Raw genomic sequence first — 7,458 nt, 5'->3', positions numbered from 1 at the left:
GGCAGGGGGCGAGTCGGGCAAGGGAGGGGGCGGGCTGGGGAGGGGAGGGGGAGTGGTGGGGGCTGGCTAGGGAGGGGGAGGGCAGGGACAGGGTCGGGCAGGGAGGAGAGGTGGGCTAAGGAGGGGAGGGGCTGGCTAGGGAGGGGAGGGCCCCAAAAAAATTTTTAAATTTTTAAAGTTTAAGTTTTTTTAAGAATTTTTTTTTATTCAAAAATTTTACTTTTTGTCAAATTTTTAAAATTAGAGTACTAAATTGAAAGTGCATAATTGAGGTACTAAAATGAAGTTTACTAATTTTTTTTATTCAAAAAATTTTAAAAATATTATTATATTTTAAATGTGGGAAAAAAGATGAAAATACCCATGTCACGTCAGCAGATAACAGTTTATTTGATAGAAAAACTAACGGAGGTACTATTTTGACACAAAATGAAAGTTGAGGTACTTTTTGTCAAATTTTTAAAGTTGGGTACTAAATTGAAAATCAGTGCATAATTGAGGTACTAAAATGAAGTTTACTCTTAATATTACTTGTTTATGTTAAATACTAAAGACGTAGAGGCTTGTGAGATTCTTCAGTAGGATAGTCGTGCCACGCATATGGTGCGACCTTTCGTGATATATTGACATGTGTACGTGTTTATTTTTAAATTTACAATTTTTTAAAATAAATAGTATATATGACGGCTAGTACTGGATAGTCGTACCATACGCCTGATGAAACAACCCAACTCAAGAATTTCTCAAGAGATCCTTAGGTCTATGTCAAGTACTTGGGTCTTCATTTTACTTTAAACTAGGTTATTTCACAAAATTTCCCTTCCTTATAATTATGAACTCATTTGACTAACATTTCCACTTCAAAATTTTAAAAAACCTGATGTCGAAGACAAATTCCTACACCTAAGGCCTTCTCACTAGTCTCCTTCATCATCTCCCCTTCACTAGCCAAAACATCTTCTCTTTGACCTAAGGCCTTGGTTCTTCTAGTAGCCAAACCACTAACAATGCTTGCCCATGTTGCCCTTTCATTGAGGCATTTGAACAAATTGGTTGGTCCCCATCTCTAAAGAAAATATTAAAAAAAAAATTGAAAGGCATGAGATTTTAATAGGTAGAAAGTGTGGAGTGAAGGCAATTGTTTATACTTGCCTTAACATGGATCTGCCCCTGATTATAAAGTAATGACTCTTGTTTTGAGGATGCTTTGCATTTTGCAATATCGAATTTGATAAGACTGGTGGGTGATAATAGTGCTTTTTTTTTTTTGTTAGAGCTGGGCTTAATATACATTCGTATTCATTAAACACTGTCATTTTATGTCAACCAAAAAAGAAATGTCATTGTATAAAATGTTCCATTAGAATTTTGTGAATATAATAATTTAATATGGCCGTTGAGATTTCACACTCCTCCATAGTGCATACTGCATACCCAACAAAAGCAGACAACCGCTGGGATTTCACAAATATATATAATTTTTTTTTGTGAGGACAAATATAACAGTTGGTTTTTTTTTTTTTGCAATGGACAAACATAATAATTTGATATGGCCGTCAAGCGGCAAATTTTTAATAAATTACTTTTAAGTTTAGTTTTTGAAAAAATTTTAGTGGAAATTCAGCTAAATAAAAAAATTAAGTTAAAACTCAATCTATTCACATGTGTGGGCCTGGACAATAGAAACAAGTTATCGAGCGCTCGGTAAGATGTTGAGGGCTCAGCACACCAAGCACTCGGCGGATGCAGATGCATCTGCAAATTTTAGGTTGTAAATGCATCTTTTTAAGTTGCAGATGCAATTTTTTAGATTGTAGATGACAGATTTTAGGTTGTAAATACATATTTTAGGTTACAAATGCAGAGATGAGGTCGCAGATGCAGATTGCATCTACAACCGCCGAGCGCTCGCTAGATTTTTTGTTCTGCACTTAACTTTTGGGACACGTGCACTTGAGCTTATATTTATTTCTCATTTTGAGATTCTACTTAAAGCACCAAATTCTTTTTGGTATGATCAACCGACAACTTTTTATTTTTACTTTTTATTTATTTTCTTGGATAGAGATAATCAAGGAATACAACAAATCAAATGTTGTGATAAGCTTGAAAATGTAAATTTTATAATCCTTACCAATTTTAAAATAGATAAAACTAATAATTTAAATGTAATCGTTATGATAACACTCACTAACTTTGTTTTTATGTCCGTACCAAATTATAATTAAAGTAAATTACTTTAAAGTTCATTTTATAGACTTTAATGATAATTAAACTCATCTAAATAGTTATAATGATAAATAGGTCTACTTTTTACGAATAAAGTTATTTTCTATAGAGTGACAAGCTCGTCAAAGGGAGTTGACTGAATATGGTGTCCCGTTCCGATTCAGTCAGAAAATGAGGTCAACAGCGGAAGAGGACCGATTGGGCTTGGGTCTGGGTTGTAGGTTTTGGTCGGTTTATGGGCAAGAGAGAGATGTCGAGAGGGAGAAGGAAGGACGATGGTCCTTTTGCCGTTGAGATCACCGGAAAAAGAGAGAGAAAGAGAGAGAGAGAGAGAGGAAATGAAAGTGGACCGGGCTAGAATTTTAGTCTACCGAGTGGGTTGGGTAATCACGACTATTTTTGAAATGGACTTAAAAAAATAAAACCTTATAATTATGAAGTCTAGTAAAATGGAAAAAATTACTAAATTAACAGAGAAATTAGAATCCTAAATCAAAGAGAAATAATTAATTGATACTAGATGATAGTTGCTGTTACAATTTGAATCTAATTCAAATCACACATTCATGATGAAACAAGAGTAATTAACCCACATTTGATTTTGGTTGATACAACAATTACACATCACATCATTATTCATTGGATCATGAAAGATCCATTGATATATATTGAAGAAGCAGAGAAAATGAAAATAAAGCAGCAGTTGGCCGAAAACGGTGTCGTCTAGTGTTTGAAGAAATCGCGATTGTAAGGGTCAAAGTTCGGAGGCAGGGGCTTGCTGTTTTTGGGAGGGTTGCAGTTGGGTTTCTTCGGGCGGTCACAGGAGGCAGGTTTGTTCTTATTCAACGCGAGTTTGGAGTAATAATCGGGGGCTAGGAGTGTTCTTCTGCTGATCTCCGAGTCCATCATGAGCTCCGAGTCCAAGTCCAAGTCAGCAATCAGCCAGGAGGTCTGGTTGTTGTTCGCGCAGTGAGTCGCGGTGAAGAGGGTCGTCGTCATCAGCAGCATTGCCGCTAAGAGAGCTGCTGTTGTTGCTGTAGATGAAGAGCGACCCATTTTTTCTTCTTCTTCTTCTTCTTTTATATATATATATATATATTTTTTTTTTTTTCTTTCTCGGTGCTCTTCTAGTGTACTCAATGATTCATAGTTAAGGATCGTGAGTCACTGGAGGAAGAGCAAGAGGGCTGCTGTGGGCCCCTTTTGATATTTTAACAAAATTGAGGAGAGGATAATCCAACCATTTGCTAATTGGTCCACGTACAACATTATTCTTTTGGTTTCTAATTTATTTATTTATTTATTTATTTTTAAAACTTTTTTAAAACTAAAAAGCATGGCCAACAGGCCAAGTGCTGGACTCCGGATAAGAGGTAGGGTATGTCCAAATCTCCTCTATTGTAAAAGTCTAAGCCACACATAGTGTTATTGGCTTCACAAAAAATGACTTTTCCTACAAATCTACAATACCATTTTCTATCAAAATCCATTAACCAAAACAACTATATTTTGAAAGATAAACATGTAAAATAAAACATTAAGGTCAAAGAAAAGAAGACATTCATACAAGTCTATTGACCTTCTTTTTTAATTATTAACTTGACATAAACTTATTTTGTTGCAATTGTTCAAGTCAATAGCATAAGTCAATAACTATATATTTTTTAATAGAAATTATCTCAATAAGATCTTTAAAATGAGCATAATATTTAATATTTTTTAATAATTTAAATTAATACTCAAATTTAATAAAAAAATCATAATTCATATTAGTAGTTTAGTACTCAAAAATCAACAAGCAAGATGACCCACTATCAAGCACACTCGTGTGTGCTGACGTTGTAGCAAACTTGCGGGGCCCACACGCAAGGTAGCTATTTACCCACTATCTCTCTTCTCATTTTACTTTTTTTCATGGTGAGTTTCTTTATTATTTTTTTTTTTTGTAACAGAGGGTGTTCTGCGCTAGATTTTGCGCACCAGACTAATTCTTTGGGCCGGTCAAAGACAGACAATCAACGTCGGTCCATTTATTAACTCTAGATTAATTGGCAATTGTCAAGTCAATTTTTTGATCTTCCAATTGCCATTTAAATTCATTTATTGCCAATTGACACCCCATTGCAAATCATTTTTGTTTCAAATTGTCAGTAAATGCCAATTGGATTGCCAATTGGTCTCCGTTGCACATGCACTAACGTGGCAATTGACAAAAGAACAAATTATTGGGTGTAACCAATATACCTTGAGAGATCGATCATGAATAAATTAGCCATACCTTTAAGGATTGTAAACTTTTCTTAGACTTTAGAGCATTAGCGGCCAAAATGACTTTGAAAAAGTGGTCATAATATATATATAAGGCACATAACCATTTATGTTAACTTTTATTTTTAATTGACACATTTATAATAATTTAATTAAGAACCAAATTAAGATGTTTATTAAGTTCAAGAACTAAAGTACAAAACAGTAAAAGTTTACGGAATAAAATTGAAGTTCTTAGTTTAACGACCAAACTAGGATGTTTTAAAGTTCAAGAATTAAAGTACCATCACGGTCAGAGTTTAGAGGACAAAAGTAAAATTTACTCTTAAAAGATGAGTATTCCTCAATGATACATGGTCATTCCATCTGCCAATTTAGATAAAGTTTCCTGATTTGATTGAAAAATTAAGTAGAAAAGCCAGATTGGTAAAATTAAAACCACACATGAACCAAAGCACAAAATGGTTCAAATTATATGGACCAAATTAAACTGAAGTTTAGTAAAAAAAAAAAAAAAAAAAAAAGAGGTTTAAACTACCATTGATTACAATAGAATCCCCTAAATCATAGACAAGGAATTAATTCACTAGTTGGCGATTAGGTGTTTGTTCTTCACTTGTTAACTTGTTGTTAGAGTAAGGATTTAAGGAAGCAATTGAATCTTCAAAATTTCAAATCAAACATGAATGAGATGAAACAAGAGTAGTACGTATTCCATATTCCATGCATACACTTGAAGTATTTGGTCGATACAATAAACAGAAATTAATAAATAGATTGAATTTTGTTATTGTTTCATAACCAAAAGAAAAAAGCTGTTACGTTCATTTACAATTGTAGTATGTTTAATTTTACTTATCCTAGTTTTAAATAAGTTAGTAGTGTTTGCTATGATAAATGCTAGAAAGCAGGAGGTGGAGTTAGTTGTTTGGATAAGAGTTAATTAGTAGGTGGGGTGAACCTTATGAACGGGAGTTAGTAGGTTAGTGGTTCCTATTTTGTTGGTTAGTTATTGCTTTGTTACTATTACTTGCTTTTTTTTTTTGGTATTATCTATTGTAAACACACCTATACTAAGGTAGAGTTATTCATGAGTACAGGCATCAAAGAATTAAGTAAATAACGTATTTAACGTTAGAGGTCAAAGGCTCGTATGTTAACCTTATTATTCTTGAGGTCACGAGTTCCTCCATAAGCCCCCAAATTCCAATTTTCCATTGTTCTTCGTAGTTTTCCCTCCAAGTCCATATCAAAAGCAGAGACTAGAGTCCACCTACAGGCTACATATATACACAAAAAGTGAAAAACTCTAATGACAGACATAATTAAGAATTAGCAGAGAAAAAAAAAAACTCAAGTAACGATGAATATGGAGTTACATCGTTCTTTGGGTTGCGTGGGCTTAAGGGTTAGAAAGGAGCCTTCTATTGATTTCTGAGTCCATCAGGAACTCGGCTGAGTCCATTCTCAGTAAACCAGGAGGAGGAGTTGCTGCTCTTGTTGTTGTTGGTACATTGAGTTGTGGTGAGCATCATCATCATCATCATCATTGCTAAGAGAGCTACTGAATGACCTATTTTTGCTTCTCTGTGTTTTTTTGTTTTTGGGTGCTGCAGTGCTCATCAATTATTATATGATTGGGGAGTCACTAGGGTCCAACACCAAGAGGGCTGCTGTATTCAAGGTGACTAATGACTATGGTCACTTAATTTGTTAATTCACTTTTTAGCAAAAGCCTCATGTTTGGGATTTCATTTACTGAAATCAGAAACCAAAAAAATTAAATCCCCGCCATATGCTTATACCAAATAAATGGCATGGCGATAAGCAATCGGATATTGAAGTGAGTGAAAAGTTGATGAGAGAGAGAGAGAGCGTGCATGAGCATGCATATAATACGTACATAATACGTAGTTTTTAAAAATAGTATTATTTTTATACTTTTTAAATATAAATAAAAATACACGTATTTAGAGTCCTCCAGCTAGGAAGAAAGCATATTTAGAAATTTTTGTTGTTTCCAGGATATATAATTTTTTTTTTATATGTACTCTTTTTGGTCATGTATATCACTAACACTGGATTTGGAGAGGATAGACAAAACAAGAATAGTTGTTAGATTAAATCCAATTTTAGCTGACAGTGTAGGAAAATTACTACAAATGTTTAATCAAAATAGTAGTGGGCCAAGACTTATATTAGATATACGGGCTATACTAGTAAAGATGCTCAAGTCTCTATGTTTTTAAAAAGTTAGGTGGACCAAATTCGACATCTCGGTAGGGATAAAATTTGGTCCAGGTCGATGGCGCAACCATAGACCCAAGGATCACTTGGCCCACTGGCAGAGCTAAGGCCAAATGACACTTTTGATTCTTGTATTTTCACGAGTGTGGTTCTGTTTTTCTAATTTTGACAATTTCAGTCCTATATTTTCAATGTAATAACAATTATATTAAAATTAAATCTAAATCATTAACTTCATTTAAATTGTTGACGAAAACTTCAACGTAGAAACACATGCTTCATAAGTGAGTAGGATATCAGACATTTTAGTCAACTTATATGCCTTTTTAAGTCTCTATCAGCCATTGAACACATTCAGTTTGGCATTTGAAATCCCTTATTTTTTTTAAAACTGATTGTGTTCCATGGGGAGCAAAGACTTACATAAATATCTTGGTGGTGGAGTAAGATTTCCAAAATGAAACTTACATGCGAAGCATGTCGGATTTTCCATAAAAAATTTAAACAAGGTTAATGATTTGGACATCATTGCTATCATATTAAAATTACTAGACTGAAGTGCTACATTTAAAAGAAGATGACTAAAGTGAAAATTTCGTGAATATACATGAACCAGAAGTGTCATTTGGCCATAAATTAAGGTTAATTCTAGAAAGACTCGAGTGTTTGTTTTTAAAGCCCCACGAGTTTTTTAGTTTTTCAAATAATTCTGAT

This window comes from Dryas octopetala, chromosome 9, assembly GCF_963921425.1.
Source record: "Dryas octopetala chromosome 9, drDryOcto1.1, whole genome shotgun sequence".
Taxonomy (NCBI): Eukaryota; Viridiplantae; Streptophyta; class Magnoliopsida; order Rosales; family Rosaceae; genus Dryas; species Dryas octopetala.
This window is presented reverse-complemented; position numbering follows the sequence as displayed.